Genomic DNA, 20,721 nt, shown 5'->3' on the forward strand with positions numbered 1-20,721 from the left:
TTTCCCAAGAAACCTTTCCCAAGATTTCCCAAGAAATTAATGATGTTCTCTTTTATTTGAGTGTGAGATTTATTTTCCTTGCATGAAACCCCGTGTGAACTGTGTGTTTTTATTTTTTCATCTGTATTCATGGGTGAGACTGACTTATAATCTTTCTTGTAGTGTCTCTGTCAAGTTTAAAAAAAAATTTAATGTTTATTTAATTTTGATAGAATGCGAGCAGGGAGGGTGCACACACACACAAGAATCCAAAGCAGGCTCCAGTCTCAGAGCTGTCAGCACAGAGCCCAATTTAGGGCCTGAACCCCCAAACCACAAGATCGTAATCTGAGCTGAAGTCGGATACTTAACCGACTTCAGCCACCCAGGTGCTCCTGTCAAGTTTTTAGTACGAAGGGTTACACTAGCCTCATAAAATGAGTAGAGAATGTATCCTCTTTTTATATTCTGTAAGAATTTCTGTAGAATTAAAATTATTTTTTTCTTTGATTGTTTGGTGCAACTTACTGGTATAGCCATCAGGGCTCACATTTCCTTTGGGGGAAGATATTCAACAGTCAACTCAATCTTTTCTGCAGGAAAAGGCATTCAGTGCAACTGAAAAATGATGAGTAGATCATTGGTACCCGCAACCAGCAGCTATTTTCAGAAAGAAAGAGCAAAGCTCCTTTCTATCACCTACCATGTCCTGAAGAAAAGGCACTCTTTGGCTTAGGGCTTCTTTCCTTATAGATGAGTCTAAGGGGTGGGTGGAGCACAAGGCTCATAGGGAGAAGGCCTTGGGTTACTTTGGGAGCAAGGGCACCAGGAGTTCAGTTCTAAGAGAAGGATCAGGGGGCACCTGGGTGGCTTAGTCTGTTGAGCTTCCGATTCTTGATTTTGGCTTAGGTCATGATCCCAGGATGGTGGGACGGAGCCCCATGTTGGTGCTAAGCGTGGAGCCTGCTTGAGATTCTCTCTCTTCCTCTCTCTCTCTCCTTCTCCCTCTCTCCTTCTCCCCACTCAAATGCTCTCTCTCTAAAATAAAAAAAAAAGATAATAATCCAAGAGAAGAATCAGTGTCTTTCAGACTTTTTTGTAATGATATATATGTGCTTGCTAACACAAACAAAAACACATATATATTTAACAGAAATAAATGTTATATGAAACTATAGCTATGCTCACTGCCTGTGACACAGGCTGGCATTTTCTGTTCTATTTTATTCTCTTCCATCTCAAATCTAATGGTCATTTACCATGGTAATCAGCATTAAACATTGGCCTATTTTATTCTATTCTATTCCACTAAATATATATTTTTAATATGATTTAAAATTTTATATTACTATGTATTATATATTTATAAATAAAAATGTTTTACTATAAATATATACGTTTATACGTTTATTTTATATGTATTTTATTTTATATATAATATTATATATATGTATATATATGTGTATGTATGTGTATATATATATATATATGTGTGTGTGTGTGTGTGTGTGTGTGTGTGTATTACTTATTCCATCGAGGGTCGTGAACGTGGTTTGGAAGTGGGCTTAGGAGTGTGAATCCAGTGCTATGGATTCCCTCGACCTCACACTTCCACATCCATGGTACCTGGGGTTCCCAGTTATTCTACTTGGGGACAGATAACGTCCCTCTTCTCCATCTGCTAACGGGGAAGAAGCCAGCGTTAGTCAAGATTGGCATTTATCAATTAAGCTGAAGTAGACTTAGAGTCCAAGCTCCTGTTTCCTGCTGCAGCACGTGAAAAACCCGAGAATGCTCCTAGAAATCCCCTTCCTGCTCCTCACGGCCCTCCGCAGAGGTGAGCAGGTGAGTTTGGAATTGAGGTGAGAAGCCATCGGAGTCCGACAGAGAGAAAGCTAACACTTCCCCTCCCCCACAACCTTCTCCCCCAACCCTCTTCCCACTGCTGCCTGCCTCCTCATTCTAGCCCCTCTTACCCCCCTCGTCCAGCTCTCTCCCTCCCCCGCCCTGAACACTCTCTTTCCTCCCTGCGGAGACTAATTCGCCGCGCAGCAGCCGCTCAGGGGCCACGAGGGGCGGGAAGCTTAGAAGAGACCTGGCCCAGGGTCCTGGAGAGGTGCCAGTCAGGTCGCGGGCCACATCAGCCGCTCCGGGACTCCCTGGCCGGAGTGTTTCTCGGCCGCCTCGCCCCGCCTTGGGGGTTGGGGGACGGAGCCTGGGAGCTGAGACTGGAGGGGTGGCGAAGCGGAGCACCAGGATCTCGGCACTGGGAGCAGGAACAGCGCAGACAAGCTGAGAGAACCTCGCGGACGACGACTGAGAGTCAGACCTTTCAGGTTATCTGGGGATGGCCCTAGGGGACCCGGATACCGCACGTCTCCGAGAGCCTGTGAATAACCCCGCCCAGGTTTAATCTGGAGGGCCTGGCGGCATTCCTCCCGCTCCCGCGGCGCCGGGCTCTGATTGGCGCTCAGCGGAACCAATCATAGCCAGGGCCTGAGGTGGGTGGGACCGGAGCGCACAGACGAAGCGGTGGGGGCGCTTTCCCAGGACCTGGTGTTTCAGGTGCCAGCAGCCCCTGCAAGGGGCGCCGGAGGAGTCTCGCTTCGTCTCCCTTCCGACGGCCCTCGCTGAAACGCCTGCTCCCGGGCTTAAGATTTGGGCTGGAGCAGGCACTGCGGCTGGAAACACGAGGCTCAGTGGGAGGTCCCGTATTGTGCAAAGTCCCTGAGCGCCTGCCTGGAGGAAGAGGGCATCCAGTGGCTCTGCAAATACCTGAAGAACGTGCAGGTGACGCTAATGCAGGGTGAGATTTGGGAAGGTGTCCCCCAGGGATCACCCAGCTGGGGTAGTGCGGAAGGGGTATGGACTTGTGGATTTCTCTCTCGTCCTCTCCGTGGCGCCTTGGAGTGAAGTGGGGGAGACTGGGTCTGGTCCGTTGCCCGGAGAGGGAGAGGGTGCTCTGCCCAGACCTTTAGACCCTCCTCTTTAGGAGGTGTGCTCTCGTTCTCCCGAGATCAGTTACAGGAATCCCGGCCTCTGGCGAGGCTCCCTGGAGAGTCCTTGGAGTCGTACGTTTATCCCTTCAGTTCTCATCACGTTTGTTTGGACACAGAACTCATTCCCCTTAACCTGAGGTGGCCTCCGTTTGTGCCACAGCCGTCATCCGTCTCAGACAACCCTCGGGGCCTCACACCGTCTCTGTCAGACTGAGACGAAGTACGGAGGGGTTCGTGGGGAAGGAAATCTCTTCTCAGACCAGGGAATAAGCATCACCAGGGTTCCAGCCTGGAAAGAATTATAAACCATCTCCTCTTCCTCTCTCAGAGCCCTCTTCCTAACTCCTTCTGATCATCATAGACATAAATGCTGGCCTTCTCTTCCTCGGTGCTCTGGTTGTTAGGGTGTAACTTGAATAATACAGATGAAAAACTTAAGGAAAAGAGAGTTAGGATACCAGGTCTCTTCCGCTTGACTTATGCATTTCCCACACTAATAGGTGAGGTTCACGCTATCCCACCACTCTTAGGCCAGGGCGACTCATAGATGTGCTACAGAGGGTGGAAGGCGGTGTGCCCTTCAGCAAGGGAAGCCAGCCTGGCAGGCAGAGGAGGTGGCCAACAAGCCACACTTGCTGGCCAGCACATGCTAGTGAGTTCCTGCTGCTGCTTGGATTGGAGGAGGTGAGGCAAGAGGCTAGTGAAAACTCATCCTGATGGTCAGTCTGACAAGCAGTCAAGATGGAGAACTGCAAAAATCAGCAGTATGGGTCTTCTGGGAGTCCCAGTGCCCAATGACAGGCTCCACCAGGGATGGCCAGCCCCTGTGGGCTGAGCTCCGCATGCCTGGTCTGCATTCCCATCTCTCCTACTTCTTCACACAAGCTGGGGAAGCTGAATGACCAAAAGGGCACCCAGGCGCCTGACTTGATCAAAAACAAACAAAACTCTAAGTGAGCATGTACAAGTGTGTAAATTGGTGCTACACGGTGGCATGACTGGGTAATCAAAAGGGATATCCACCCCAGGCATATATGAGGGGGAATTTTGGAGTCAGAGAAACTTGGTGTGGTCCCCAGATGCAGAGTTCATTGGAGGCAAGCCACTGCTTCAGGACAGATTTCTGGAGAGCAGTTGTCTGAGGCCAGGCCCTTACCCCTCTTTTCCTGTGTTGTTACCTGATTCTGCCTTTGATCTGGCATTTAATGTTTATACCACTTCAGGAATAAGACCAATAGTTTGCTCTATAATCTCATAACCCCCACTTCCCCGCTGGCCTCACACAGGTTATTTTCTCTTCACAGGTATTGAAAGAAGGTAGTAGCCTGATCTTCAAGTAAATAAGGGGGAGGGATGAAAACTGTGAGGGAAGGGGAAAAGTGGGTTTTTGCTGTGAAAAGTGGGTCTTTGCTATGAAAAATTAAAGAACCTACTTAACAGAAGGGAGCTTTGGGGCCTGTTTGGGGCAGGCCTTCCAGAATGCCGAGGGCTTCAAATCTAGTGTGTCTTTCCATCAGTGTTTCCTTCCTCAGTTTGAGAGGGCTTTTTGGCATAGAACTGAAAAAAATGCCCACTCATTCATGCCTCTGCCCACACCCAGTCTCTCTCCTCCAAGCGTTTGTCCATTTCCTAAATAGGAAATTCCTAATGGGTAACACAAGAAGGGGGAAGAATAGCTCAGTGGTCTTCCCCTCACATCTGCCTCAAGAGAGTTGTAAAATATATGGCTCCTCCCACAGGCTTAGGTGGGCCTGAAATTCTCACCATGGATCCAAATAGTTGCAAAGAATATAATGTCCAACATACCATATATATTAACACATTTAGATAAAATTGCTAATCACCTTGTCACATGTCCAGTGGAATCTAGCATAATATATATATATTTTTTTTTTTTTTTTTGACAGAGAGAGAGACAGAGCATGAGCAAGGGAGGGGCAGAGAAAGAGAGACACACACACAGAATCCGAAGCAGGCTCCAGGCTCCAAGCTGTCAGCACAGAGCCTGACGCGGGGCTCGAACTCACAGACTGAGAGATGGTGACCTGAGCTGAAGCCAGACACTCCACCGACTGAGCCACCCAGGCACCCCTAAGTAGCATAATATTTTGACACCCATTATTAACTTTTTAAATGCACAACCTCTTTCTGAGCAGTTGGAAATGTTGGGGCACCTGGGTGGCTCAGTGGGTTTAGCGTCCAGCTTTGGCTCAGGTCATGATCTCACAGTTCGTGGGCTTGAGCCCCACGTCAGGCTGCTGACAGCTTGGATTCTATGTCTCCCTCTCTCTCTGCCCCTCCCCTGCTCATGCGCTCTCTCTCTCTCTCTCGTGCGCTCTCTCTCTCTCTCTCTCTCTCAAAAATAAATAAACATTAAAAAAAATTTTAAACAGTTGAAAATGTTACATTGCTCCTTTTTTTTTCTTTTGAGTTCATATTTTCATTTTCTTCCCCCTATAGAATTTTTTCTTTTTTTAGTTCTCAACCCTGGCAGCATCCTAATGTAGTATATTTTTGCTCTTGGAAGTCTTTTCTTGATCCATCTATTATGCTTCTTTGCAATAAAGTATGTTCTTAAAGTAAATTTTTAATTTTCGATCTCAGTGTTTGAAATACCATATGAATTAAGGTAATACTACAATCATTAGAGAAGATTGATCAAAATAATATAAATAATACAGTTTTTGGTAAATAGAAATATTAAACGTATAAATTCTGTAAGTAAAATTTAGCTGGAAATGCTTCTCTTACAGAAATGGTTAGGGGCTTTATTTTCCCAACCTCATGTTGATGGAAGTTATTCATTGTTATTATGAGGCCAGGTTCCATATGATTTCCATTCCTTTAAAAAAAAATTTAACATAAAGAACTAAAAAGTCTTGTTCACATATAAAAGTATGGGGACAGAATAAGTATAAGAATGGAAAGAATTTTATTATAACAACTTCACCCAATTTTTAAAATTTCTTCTTAATTATATGCCAGAACTCACATAGTGAGCTATTATTAAATACTATTTTAAATAATCTCAAGTGTAGAGTTAATTCTTTAATTTTGTTGAAGCAAAGAATCAGAAACTACCTTATTTGCAAAACTATTTTTACACACTAGTTTCTTTCACTTTCTCAGTTCTGAGAAGTATACCAAAAAAGGCTTTACAAATTCTTATGAAATAACTAATACTTATACCTGTTAGAGGCATCTTGTTTGTAAAACTCAAATTGGATGAAGCTGGAGTTAGAAACAAACCCACAGAATTGGAAATTAAAAGTCAATAGGTTCTGTTTCCGATTCTGTGTCTCCCTCTCTCTCTGTCCCTCCCCCGTTCATGCTCTGTCTCTCTCTGTCCCAAAAATAAACGTTGGAAAAAAAAAATTAAAAAAAAAAAATAAAAGTCAATAGGTTCTGAATAAGACATTTTCTCCATTGTTTATGTCATCTGGAAGTGCATTTAAAAATTATGACAAAGAGGGGTTCCTGGGTGGCTCAGTTGGTTAAGTGTTTGACTCTTGGTTTCAGCTCATGGTTTGTGAATTCGAGCCCTGCATCAGACTCCATGCTGATAGTGCAGAGCCTGCTTGGGATTCTCTCTCTCCCCACCCCCTCTGTCCCTCCCCCACTTGCTCTCTCTCTCCAAAATAAATAAACTTAATTTTTTTTTATTATAACAAAGAGATGGGCACTAAACTATTGTACGTGTGTGTATAATTTCATTTGGCCATAGAAAAGGATTAATTTTATAATCATGCATTTGACAGGTGTAGAACAGTATATCAACATCCAAGAGGGAGAAATTAATCCAAAATAAATGAACCTGGATTTCTAAAGTTTCGGGTATTACAACCAAGACTGCATCTTGGAACATTTTGTTTTGTGTCCATACATAAGTGGATTTCTGCATTTAAGAACACAATTTAATCTACTTAGTGGAAATTAACAGCAATATGAAGAGAATATGTTAGATCTTTACTCAGTGTAAGTTTACACTATTTCTCAATGCTATGTGAATTATTTATAGCAGAATATACAAAATATTTCCATCAGACTGACTTGAATCTAGTGAGTCTATAATAAAAATAAATAAATAAGCAGAAAAGTAACAGTACATCATAGACCTATACCCAAATAGAAAAGTGTATTTATATGATCCAGTAATATTTAGTAAAAGTCAAAAATATGTCACCTGTAAATCAGAATAAGCTCAAGAAGACATATGTTAAAGTACGTGTTTATTTTACTCCAAAATATGATGTTGGTCTGTCAGAAGTAATGTCGAGACTTTTGCCTTCAGTGCTTTCAAATCATGCACCGTAAGCAGGTGAAGTATCGATGAGACACAAATGGGTAGGGCTTTGTTAGTTCTTAGGGAACTCTGTTGCAAGTTAGTATTTCTTTACGTGATTTTTACAAATTGAGAATATTCTAATCCTAAAACAGATGAGGATTGGAACCTCATTATGGGTTTGTCACCTGAATGAACTTAAAAACCCACCACCATCAGTATTTCCTGGCAATGCTAAGGAGCCATCAATTCTTTCAAATTAGAAAAAGAAGTCTCAGATATAATGTTTCAGCATTCCAACTTTTCCACAGAGGAATTATGCAAATCCAGGATATTGTAACACAGGCCAAAGCTCCCTCATTTCTTACGCCACTTGTCACCCTTAACACAAAGTTACTCAGCCTGGAGCATTATTGATGTTTGGAGTTGAACTATTCTTCATTATTAGAGGAGTATCCCATGCATTGTAGGATGGCCAGCAGCATCCCCCACCTCTACCCACTAGCGCTGATCCCTGACCCCAACCCCTCAGTTATATCAATCAAAAATATTTGCAGATACTGCCAAATGTCTCCCCTGGGGGGTAAAATGGTTGAGGATCAGTCCCCTCAACAGAAATATAGAAGGACACCAAGCTGTGGTTAAAGGAGGCTTTGTGGCCACAGGTTTTGAACTGTCCTTTGGTACTGAGAAATATCTTATTCCCAGGTCAAAGCACCATAATTATATCTTGGGTAGGTAGGTGGTACGCCTTTCCCTGTAAAGTGGGAAAGGATCGAGTACTATAAGAGCAGTCATAAGCATGTCACTTTTTTTTTTTAAGTGGCTTAAAACAGCAAGCATTTGATTAAGCACATCACTTTTTCAAGTGTGTACACATGGAAGTTGAGGGTGTAGATTCCCTTGAAACTTTCTGTGCCTATGTCCCCCTTGGAAAGCTTTCTGGTAGCCTGGAAATATAAAACCCCAGTTTGATGACTGCTGCTCTTGGGGACTGTCACAAACAGAACAATGCTGGATAAAGCAGAGCAAATGAGTTCTACATGCAAGGCTTTCTTTTTTTCTCTAGGGGGAAGGGGAGGGAAGGGAAGGGAAGGGAAGGGAAGGGAAGGGAAGGGAAGGGAAGGGAAGGGAGAAAGAAAGAAAGAAAGAAAGAAAGAAAGAAAGAAAGAAAGAAAGAAAGAAAGAAAGAAAGAAAGAACCATTCCCTGAAATCAGATCAATTCCATACCTTGAACATTTAGGAAGATTTTCACCTTCAACTGCCCAGCACACATTGTCTCACATAGCACAGTGACTCCTCCCTTCATATAAGTGGAATGTGAAAACAACCTCAGCATTTAGAAACTTGAAGCCCTTCATGAATTGTTCTAACAGTACAATGAACATTCTTAGTGTACCTTTGAATTCCCATAGAAAAATATTAGTTGGATATTAACTAGATTTAAATCTTTTACAATGTCTTCAGCAGAAAGTGACACACAACAGCTGTTAGAAATGTAAGTTCCTCTCTTTACTCTTTTTGTAATTGTCTACCCAGTCATGAGAATCATGAAAAATGTTATCAGACATCCAAGAAGTGAAGCACACACTCAAATGCAGCAACCATTTAGGCAGGAGATACCAGATCAAGGTCCCAAAGTCAATTAGAGATTTCAAAAATTTACATTAAGTTAATATTAAAGAAAAATATAAATACCATTAATGTTAAAAATCTGGCTGAGTACATCCAGATGGCCAACTGACACATAAAAAAGTGCTCAACATCGCTCATCATCAGGGAAATACAAATCAAAACCACTGTGAGATACCACCTCACACCTGTCAGAATGGCTAACATTAACAACTCAGGCAACAACAGATGTTGACGAGGATGCGGAGAAAGACGGTCTCTTTTGCATTGTTGGTGGCAATGCAAGCTGGTGCAGCCACTCTGGAAAACAGTATGGAGGTTCCTCAAAAAAATTAAAATAGGGGGCGCCTGGGTGGCTCAGTTGGTTAAGTGTCCGACTTCGGCTCAGGTCATGATCTCATGGCTGGTAAGTTTGAGCCCCGCATCGGGCTCTGTGCTGACAGCTCAGAGCCTGAAGTCTGCTTCAGTTTCTGTCTCCATCTCTCTCTGCCCCTCTCCACTCATGTGCACGCGTGTTCTCTCTCTCTCTGTCTGTCTCTCTCTCTCTCAAAAATAAATAATAATAAACATTTTAAAAAACTAAAAAATAAAAGATGAGGGCTGCCAAAACTTGAAGTAACAAGATACCCTACAATGGGTAAATGGATAAACAAATTGGTACATTCATACAATGGAATATTATTAAGCGATTTTTGTAAATGAGCTATCAAGCCACAAAAACACAAGGGGAAACTTAGGTGCATATTGCTAAGTGAAAGAAGTCATCTGTAAAGTCTACATACTGTGATCCCGACTATATGACATTCTGAAAAAGGCAAAACTATGGAGACAGTAAAAAGATCAGTGATCACCAGGAGTTCACAGGAAAGATGAATTGATGGAGCTCAGGGTATTTTTAGGGCAGTGAAGCTATTCTGAATGATATTGAAATGGTGGATACATATAATTATACATTTGTCAAAACCCATAGAATGTACAATACAAAGAGTGAAACCTAATGTAAAACTACAGATTCTACTTAATTTAAACTCAAAATGCACAAAACAATTTAACTTATTTACCCAGCTCAAGAATATTAAATAAACTTAGGTTAAAATTAAATTCTTTTTAATTTACTGCATAATCCTATAAGTACTAGGTTAAATTTTTAGTGCAGAAAGATTTTTAGTGTCTTTTTATGATCACTAATCATTGGTCTATGGTCAAGTTGCATATCTGATTTGTATTTTATAACTTACTAAAGACACTAAAGATATTAAACCCGAATTATATTTCCCATTTCATACAAAACCTTTTTAGGAACAAAAAGTATATATATTAAAAAAAGAAACACAAGACCACTGCTTAAGCATTCATTATAACTTAGTTATTTTTATGTGATTTGTACTTTTCTATCTTACACTTCAATTGAAGTATAATATTTACTTTTGAACTAAAGTTTTATAATAAGTATATACTTTTTTTAAGTTTGTTTATTTTGAATTTTTTTTTAATGTTTTTTATTTATTTTTGGGACAGAGAGAGACAGAGCATGAACGGGCGGGAGAGGGGCAGAGAGAGAGGGAGACACAGAATCGGAAACAGGCTCCAGGCTCCGAGCCATCAGCCCAGAGCCTGACGCGGGGCTCGAACTCACGGACTGCGAGATCGTGACCTGGCTGAAGTCGGACGCCCAACCGACTGCGCCACCCAGGCGCCCCAAGTTTGTTTATTTTGAAAGAGAGAGAGAGCAGAGGAAGGACAGAAAGAGAAGGAGACAAAGAATCCCAAGCAAGCTCTGTGCTGTCAGTACAGAGCCAGATGCGGGGCTCGAACACACTAACTGTGGTATCGTGACCTGAGCTGAAACCAAGAGTTTAACTGACTAGAGGCTAACAAGAGGTTAACAGACGCTTAACCAACTGAGCCAGCCAAACACCCCTACTTTTTTTATTTGGAAGGCAACTTTGCCAAGTAAAAAATCATTAAAAGATTTCTGAAGGCTAATATCTTTAACGTACTTAACCTAATTGTGTAACTTACAGATTGGAATTTTTCTCTGCAGTCTCTTGAAAGCAGGGTGACAGTGGAACTCAGGTTCACAGATCCTGTACTTTGACCTTATCCCAGCATGGAATTTTTCTTAAATGTTATGAACATTTAAAGCACTAGGAATCTTGGTTAATTACTTTTCCCCCTTATGTATTTGAGACTCCAGTCTTGGATTCATGTGAGTTAATAATAATCTCTCTTTTTTTTATTTTTTTAATGTTCATTTCTGAGAGAGAGACAGACAGAATGAGAGCAGGGGGAGGGGCAGAGAGAGAGGGAGACACAGAATCCGAAGTAGGCTCCAGGCTCTGAGCTGTCATGTCAGCACAGAGCCGGACACAGAGCTTGATCTCACAAACCATGAGATCATGACCTGAGCTGAAGTTGAATGCTTAACCCCCTGAGCCAACCCAGGCGCCCCAATAATAATCTTTTGTAATCAATAAAAACAGGAGCTCCATTGACCATGATAGACAATGGCTTTTATTTTTTAATATCCTCCAGATGAGGACCTCATCCTAAGTTAAGGGCACCTTCCAAAGGAGGCTCCTTTCCTTGATATCCACAGTGTAGCCACACCAATTCTCAAGAAACAAGCAGCAGACTCCAGGCCTTTAAATTCCCTACTCCAGGGAAGATGGCGGCGTAGGAGGACGCTGGGCTCACCGCGCGTCCTGCTAATCACTTAGATTCCACCTACACCTGCCTAAAGAACCCAGAAAACCGCCAGAGGATTAGCAGAACGGAGTCTCCGGAGCCGAGCGCAGACGAGAGGCCCACGGAAGAGGGTAGGAAGGGCGGCGAGGCGGTGCACGCTCCACGGACTGGCGGGAGGGAGCCGGGGCAGAGGGGCGGCTCGCCGGCCAAGCAGAGCCCCCGAGTCGGGCTGGCAAAAGCGGAGGGGCCGGACAGACTGTGTTCCGACAGCAAGCGCGACTTAGCGTCTGGGAGGTCAGAAGTTAACAGCTCTGCTCAGAAAGCGGGAAGGCTGGAGGACAAAGGGAGGGAGAGCTGCTGAGCCCCCGGACGGCAGAGCTCAGCTTGGCGGGGAACAAAGGCGCTCGCCAGCGCCATCTCCCCCGCCCATCCCCCAGCCAAAATCCCAAAGAGAACCAGTTCCCGCCAGGGAACTTGCTCGCTCCGCGCAAACACCCAACTCTGTGCTTCTGCGGAGCCAAACCTCCGGCAGCGGATCTGACTCCCTCCCGCTGCCACAGGGCCCCTCCTGAAGTGGATCACCTAAGGAGAAGCGAGCTAAGCCTGCCCCTCCCGCCCCCGTGCACCTTGCCTACCCACCCCAGCTAATACGCCAGATCCCCAGCACCACAAGCCTGGCAGTGTGCAAGTAGACCAGACGGGCCACACCACCCCACAGTGAATCCCGCCCCTAGGAGAGGGGAAGAGAAGGCACACACCAGTCTGACTGTGGCCCCAGCGGTGGGCTGGGGGCAGACATCAGGTCGGACTGTGGCCCCGCCCACCGACTCCAGTTATACACCACAGCACGGGGGAAGTGCCCTGCGGGTCCTCACCGCTCCAGGGACTATCCAAAATGACCAAACGGAAGAATTCCCCTCAGAAGAATCTCCAGGAAATAACAACAGCTAATGAACTGATCAAAAAGGATTTAAATAATATAACAGAAAGTGAATTTAGAATAATAGTCATAAAATTAATCGCTGGGCTTGAAAACAGTATACAGGACAGCAGAGAATCTCTTGCTACAGAGATCAAGGGACTAAGGAACAGTCACGAGGAGCTGAAAAACGCTTTAAACGAAATGCAAAACAAAATGGAAACCACGACGGCTCGGATTGAAGAGGCAGAGGAGAGAATAGGTGAACTAGAAGATAAAGTTATGGAGAAAGAGGAAGCTGAAAGAAAGAGAGATAAAAAAATCCAGGAGTATGAGGGGAAAATTAGAGAACTAAGTGATACACTAAAAAGAAATAATATACGCATAATTGGTATCCCAGAGGAGGAAGAGAGAGGGAAAGGTGCTGAAGGGGTACTTGAAGAAATTATAGCTGAGAACTTCCCTGAACTGGGGAAGGAAAAAGGCATTGAAATCCAAGAGGCACAGAGAACTCCCTTCAGACGTAACTTGAATCGATCTTCTGCACGACATATCATAGTGAAACTGGCAAAATACAAGGATAAAGAGAAAATTCTGAAAGCAGCAAGGGATAAACGTGCCCTCACATATAAAGGGAGACCTATAAGACTCGTGACTGATCTCTCCTTTGAAACTTGGCAGGCCAGAAAGGCTTGGCACGATATCTTCAGTGTGCTAAACAGAAAAAATATGCAGCCGAGAATCCTTTATCCAGCAAGTCTGTCATTTAGAATAGAAGGAGAGATAAAGGTCTTCCCAAACAAACAAAAACTGAAGGAATTTGTCACCACGAAACCAGCCCTACAAGAGATCCTAAGGGGGATCCTGTGAGACAAAGTACCAGAGACATCACTACAAGCATAAAACATACAGACATCACAATGACTCTAAACCCGTATCTTTCTATAATAACACTGAATGTAAATGGATTAAATGCACCAACCAAAAGACATAGGGTATCAGAATGGATAAAAAAACAAGACCCATCTATTTGCTGTCTACAAGAGACTCATTTGAGATCTGAGGACACCTTTAGATTGAGAGTGAGGGGATGGAGAACTATTTATCATGCTACTGGAAGCCAAAAGAAAGCTGGAGTAGCCATACTTATATCAGACAAACTAGACTTTAAATTAAAGGCTGTAACAAGAGATGAAGAAGGGCATTATATAATAATTACAGGGTCTATCCATCAGGAAGAGCTAACAATTATAAACGTCTATGCGCCAAATACCGGAGCCCCCAGATATATAAAACAGTTACTCATAAACATAAGCAACCTTATTGATAAGAATGTGGTCATTGCAGGGGACTTTAACACCCCACTTACAGAAATGGATAGATCATCTAGACACACAGTCAATAAAGAAACAAGGGCCCTGAATGATACATTGGATCAGATGGACTTGACAGATATATTTAGAACTCTGCATCCCAAAGCAACAGAATATACTTTCTTCTCGAGTGCACATGGAACATTCTCCAAGATAGATCATATACTGGGTCACAAAACAGCCCTTCATAAGTTTACAAGAATTGAAATTATACCATGCATACTTTCAGACCACAATGCTATGAAGCTTGAAATCAACCACAGGAAAAAGTCTGGAAAACCTCCAAAAGCATGGAGGTTAAAGAACACCCTACTAACAAATGAGTGGGTCAACCAGGCAATTAGAGAAGAAATTAAAAAATATATGGAAACAAAAGAAAATGAAAATACAACAATCCAGACGCTTTGGGACGCAACGAAGGCAGTCCTGAGAGGAAAATACATTGCAATCCAGGCCTATCTCAAGAAACAAGAAAAATCCCAAATACAAAATCTAACAGCACACCTAAAGGAAATAGAAGCAGAACAGCAAAGGCAGCCTAAACCCAGCAGAAGAAGAGAAATCATAAAGATCAGAGCAGAAATAAACAATATAGAATCTAAAAAAACTGTAGAGCAGATCAACGAAACCAAGAGTTGGTTTTTTGAAAAAATAAACAAAATTGACAAACCTCTAGCCAGGCTTCTCAAAAAGAAAAGGGAGATGACCCAAATAGATAAAATCATGAATGAAAATGGAATTATTACAACCAATCCCTCAGAGATACAAACAATTATCAGGGAATACTATGAAAAATTATGTGCCAACAAATTGGACAACCTTGAAGAAATGGACAAATTCCTAAACACCCACACTCTTCCAAAACTCAATCAGGAGGAAATAGAAAGCTTGAACAGACCCATAACCAGCGAAGAAATTGAATCGGTTATCAAAAATCTCCCAACAAATAAGAGTCCAGGACCAGATGGCTTCCCAGGGGAGTTCTACCAGACGTTTAAAGCAGAGATAATACCTATCCTTCTCAAGCTATTCCAAGAAATAGAAAGGGAAGGAAAACTTCCAGACTCATTCTATGAAGCCAGTATTACTTTGATTCCTAAACCAGACAGAGACCCAGTAAAAAAAGAGAACTACAGGCCAATATCCCTGATGAATATGGATGCAAAAATTCTCAATAAGATACTAGCAAATCGAATTCAACAGCATATAAAAAGAATTATTCACCATGATCAAGTGGGATTCATTCCTGGGATGCAGGGCTGGTTCAACATTCGCAAATCGATCAACGTGATACATCACATTAACAAAAAAAAAGAGAAGAACCATATGATCCTGTCAATCGATGCAGAAAAGGCCTTTGACAAAATCCAGCACCCTTTCTTAATAAAAACCCTTGAGAAAGTCGGGATAGAAGGAACATACTTAAAGATCATAAAAGCCATTTATGAAAAGCCCACAGCTAACATCATCCTCAATGGGGAAAAACTGAGAGCTTTTTCCCTGAGATCAGGAACACGACAGGGATGCCCACTCTCACCGCTGCTGTTTAATATAGTGCTGGAAGTTCTAGCATCAGCAATCAGACAACAAAAGGAAATCAAAGGCATCCAAATTGGCAAAGATGAAGTCAAGCTTTCGCTTTTTGCAGATGACATGATATTATACATGGAAAATCCGATAGACTCCACCAAAAGTCTGCTAGAACTGATACATGAATTCAGCAAAGTTGCCGGATACAAAATCAATGTACAGAAATCAGTTGCATTCTTATACACTAACAATGAAGCAACAGAAAGACAAATAAAGAAACTGATCCCATTCACAATTGCACCAAGAAGCATAAAATACTTAGGAATAAATCTAACCAAAGATGTAAAAGATCTGTATGCTGAAAACTATAGAAAGCTTATGCAGGTAATTGAAGAAGATATAAAGAAATGGAAAGACATTCCCTGCTCATGGATTGGAAGAATAAATATTGTCAAAATGTCAATACTACCCAAAGCTATCTACACATTCAATGCAATCCCAATCAAAATTGCACCAGCATTCTTCTCGAAACTAGAACAAGCAATCCTAAAATTCATATGGAACCACAAAAGGCCCCGAATAGCCAAAGTAATTTTGAAGAAGAAGACCAAAGCAGGAGGCATCACAATCCCAGACTTTAGCCTCTACTACAAAGCTGTCATCATCAAGACAGCATGGTATTGGCATAAAAACAGACACATAGACCAATGGAATCGAATAGAAACCCCAGAACTAGACCCACAAACGTATGGCCAACTCATTTTTGACAAAGCAGGAAAGAACATCCAATGGAAAAAAGACAGTCTCTTTAACAAATGGTGCTGGGAGAACTGGACAGCAACATGCAGAAGGTTGAAACTAGACCACTTTCTCACACCATTCACAAAAATAAACTCAAAATGGATAAAGGACCTGAATGTGAGACAGGAAACCATCAAAACCTTAGAGGAGAAAGCAGGAAAAGACCTCTCTGACCTCAGCCGTAGCAATCTCTTACTCGGCACATCCCCAAAGGCAAGGGAATTAAAAGCAAAAGTGAATTACTGGGACCTTATGAAGATAAAAAGCTTCTGCACAGCAAAGGAAACAACCAACAAAACTAAAAGGCAACCAACGGAATGGGAAAAGATATTTGCAAATGACACATCGGACAAAGGGCTAGTATCCAAAATCTATAAAGAGCTCATCAAACTCCACACCCGAAAAACAAATAACCCAGTGAAGAAATGGGCAGAAAGCATGAATAGACACTTCTCTAAAGAAGACATCCGGATGGCCAACAGGCACATGAAAAGATGTTCAACGTCGCTCCTCATCAGGGAAATACAAATCAAAACCACACTCAGATACCACCTCACGCCAGTCAGAGTGGCCAAAATGAAGAAATCAGGAGACTATAGATGCTGGAGAAGATGTGGAGAGACGGGAACCCTCTTACACTGTTGGTGGGAATGCAAATTGGTGCAGCCGCTCTGGAAAGCAGTGTGGAGGTTCCTCAGAAAATTAAAAATAGACCTACCCTATGACCCAGCAATAGCACTGCTAGGAATTTATCCAAGGGATACAGGAGTACTGATGCATAGGGGCACTTGTACCCCAATGTTTATAGCAGCACTCTCAACAATCGCCAAATTATGGAAAGAGCCTAAATGTCCATCAACTGATGAATGGATAAAGAAATTGTGGTTTATATACACAATGGAATACTACGTGGCAATGAGAAAGAATGAAATATGGCCTTTTGTAGCAACGTGGATGGAACTGGAGAGTGTGATGCTAAGTGAAATAAGCCATACAGAGAAAGACAGATACCATATGGTTTCACTCTTATGTGGATCCTGAGAAACGTAACAGAAACCCATGGGGGAGGGGAAGGGAAAAAAAAAAAAAGAGGTTAGAGTGGGAGAGAGCCAAAGCATAAGAGACTGTTAAAAACTGAGAACAAACTGAGGGTTGATGGGGGGTGGGAGGGAGGGCAGGGTGGGTGATGGGTATTGAGGAGGGCACCTTTTGGGATGAGCACTGGGTGTTGTATGGAAATCAATTTGACAGTAAATTTCATATATTAAAAAATAAAAAAATAAATAAATAAATAAATAAATAAATAAAAATAAATTCCCTACTCCAAAGACATACAAATTCAACTGTGTTTTCAGCAATTGAAATTGTATACCTGGTCTACTTTCCAGGGCCCTGTTTTTAAATCAAGAAATGTGCAGCCTACTCTCCTTCTCCCAGTCTTGGTTTGTTTCCGGGGTTTACTCAGATTATCTAGCGGATTCACTGTTGCTGTAAAAAATAAGGCTGAAAAAAATAAATAAATAAGGCTGAGCGTGCTTTGTTGAAAGGCACTAAAACCAGAGGAAACCAGCTATGAAAACCCTATCAGCTGATAGATTTCTTCCTGATAACTCCTCATAACTACTAGCATTTTTTTTTCCAGTCTAGGGCAAATCTCCAGGAGCTGACCAAGAACCAGGGCTGTTTCAGCCCAGATTGCCTGTGATCTTCTTCCCCATGCTTGAGGGTGCCAAGCCATACTTTAACATGGACCCTGGCTACCTGGAAGGCCTGGTGCGAGGGTGCAAAGTCAGCCTCCTGACCCAGCAGGGCTACATCAACCTGGTCCAGTGTGAGACCCTGGAAGATGTGAAAATTCGTCTCCAGGCCACTGATTATGGCAACTTCTTGGCTAATCTAACAAATCCTCTTACTGTTTCTGTTTCCAGAATTGACACTGAGATGAATGCAGAGAATTTGAATATTTCTGCAATCATTCCCTGGAACTCCTGAGCACATTTTTTCCACATATATGACATGCAGTTATATGAAAAACAACATGATTCTACTGATGAACGGTGCATTGCAAAAAAAGAAAGAAAGAAAGAAAGAAAGACCTATGAAAGAAATTCTGGTGAAGTGCCACCTATTGGGCTGTTTCACAGAAATGGAAGTGATCAACATTTCAGAGACACCGATCTCTTTAATGCTGCTCTGGTTGAAACACCATTAGCTCCATTCTTTCAAGACTGTATGTCTGAAAATAACCTAGTTGAACTGAGTGTTGAATTACTGCACATTAAACCGTACAAGTCTCACCCTGAGACATCCTATAAATTCTGTATGAATCATGGTGAGGTCACAGTAGAAATTACGTGTCCCATTCTTGAGTTTGAGGCTGCCAGAGGTGTTTCTATCATCACTTTTAACTCCTTTGGCACTGAACCAAGCAAAGGCGACCAGGAGACCCTTTACCCAACCTATGGCAAGCTCTGTCTTGAGGGGTGGTGCCTGTGGGCTCAAGCAGAAGACTTCCATCAGGTGAGACGAGGAGCGGACCACTATAGCGGACCAGCCTTTGTTTGAGGCTGTGGGTGATGGCAGCAGAGGAAAGACTTTGGAGGATGTGTTTTATGAGTGTGAGATAGAAATGAACGTGCTGACATTCAACAGGCAATCCCACCATAGCGTGCTTCACGCATACACAAAGCTGAAGGAGCAAGAAATGAGAAATATCATGTGGATAATAGAATGCATGTCAAAAAACACATCAAAGTAAAATTAACAGTTACATTCTAATTTTATAACCCAGTGTGGGGCCTCAAATGCAGAAAATCATAAATATTAAGGAGAGGATTTGAGGAAAGTCAAAAGAATTGCATTATATTACCTGGGTTATACAAAAATAATCCATGCTGCACCTTCATGAATTGCAGACCCAATGGAAATATAGTAAACCAACCCAGAAATAAAGTGTTCCTTCCTTTTTTTTTTCCCAGCAGCCTTAAATGTTGTTTCCGTGTTTATGTCTCATTCTTTACCAGACCATAGACATTAATTCTAATTAATCCTATGGTGCTTTTCCTATTCTCATTTGGTTGTATTAAAAAATCAGATAGGGGCGCCTGGGTGGCTCAATCAGTTAAGCGTCCGACTTCGGCTCAGGTCATGATCTCGCGGCATGTGAGTTCAAGCCCCGTGTGGGGCTCTGTGCTGACAGCTCAGAGCCTGGAACCTCTTCAGATTCTGTCTCTCTTTCTCTCTCTGCCCCTCCCCCACTCACACTCTGTCTCTCTCTGTCTCTCAAAAATAAACATTTAAAAAAAATTTTTAATCAGATCTAATTTTAAACAAAGGAAAAAGAAAAAGAAATGTGCAGCTTCTCCACCGAAACAGCTGGGATTTGAGGTTCTAGATCCTGTTGGATACCTCACTTTCCACTTCACAATTAACCCATGTTTTTACACAGGAAGGGGAAAAAAATCTCCTATCAAATAGTGGAAGAAATAATTAGGTTCTTAAGAAAGTTGAAAGTTATCCAACAACCCCTTTCCAAGGGGAAAATAATGCATATATTAGAAGAGAAAATGCAATCATATGGCTTCCCCAAGCCTCTCAAGCACCAAGCATCACCCACCTATGTATCCTCCAGAAAGTAACAGGTGGACTGTGATTTCTGCACATTAGTGGTTCCCATACTGCTTCCCAGTTCTCTATCATTATGGGAAAATGTTCTTTGCCAGACATCAGTTCGCATGAAGCAAGACACCTCACAAGAGTCTAAAATGAAGCTAATTTAGATGGCAAAACTCAGGGGTGGGCAGCAATTTTGGCTCAAAATTTTCTAACAACCAACTCAAAACAGTGTTAATACTGGCTATCATATAAAACCCAAAGACTAACTGATAGAGACCAGAAATCTATTTCTCAAGTTCCTACTTTAAAAGTTCCAATTTTGGGGCGCCTGGGTGGCTCAGTCGGTTGGGCGTCTGACTTTGGCTCAGGTCACGATCTCGCTGTCCGTGAGTTCGAGCCCCGCGTCGGGCTCTGTGCTGACCGCGCAGAGCCTGGAGCCTGTTTCGGATTCTGTGTCTCCCTCTCTCTCTGACCCTCCCCCGTTCATGCTCTGTCTCTGTCTCAAAAATAAATAAACGTTAAAAAAAATTTAAAAAAAAATAAAATAAAAGTTCCAATTTTAAAAAGTGATCCTCTGAATGATACTGTTTTAGGAAGCCCAATAGGGGGTTTCACAAGCCTGTTTCTTGTGGGATTGTTCAATATAGGTAAATATCATCAAACCAATAGATAATTCTGTGACAAGAATTCTACAGAAAGTCAACACATTACAGCAGGATAAGTATAGCAATAGGAAAAAACACAAAGTAACCCAGAAAAATAAAGTGATTAACTCTTACTGGTATAAGGCAGGTCAAGAAAAGTTTCCTGGAGAAAGAGTCATCTGAATGGAATTTTGATAGGTGTACCTTGGAATTTTCCAAGTAAGCAGTAGAAGGGGGACATTCCAGGCAAAGGAAACC

General features: G+C 42.4%; 1 long non-coding RNA gene and 1 pseudogene across 1 annotated transcript in view; both read left to right on the forward strand.

Moving 5' to 3' along the window:
- Positions 1-7,095, forward strand: part of LOC131514011 (uncharacterized) — a 22,087-nt gene extending 14,992 nt beyond the window's left edge. The window contains exons 2-3 of the long non-coding RNA XR_009262891.1: positions 1,753-6,256; positions 6,381-7,095. This is a non-coding gene — a long non-coding RNA (uncharacterized LOC131514011). The remainder of the gene's footprint in view (positions 1-1,752; positions 6,257-6,380) is intronic.
- A 10,439-nt stretch (positions 7,096-17,534) lies between these two features.
- Positions 17,535-19,170, forward strand: LOC131514010 (V-type proton ATPase subunit d 2-like; annotated as a pseudogene).
- Positions 19,171-20,721: the final 1,551 nt, after the last annotated feature.

The sequence above is a fragment of the Neofelis nebulosa genome, chromosome 6, assembly GCF_028018385.1.
Source record: "Neofelis nebulosa isolate mNeoNeb1 chromosome 6, mNeoNeb1.pri, whole genome shotgun sequence".
Taxonomy (NCBI): Eukaryota; Metazoa; Chordata; class Mammalia; order Carnivora; family Felidae; genus Neofelis; species Neofelis nebulosa.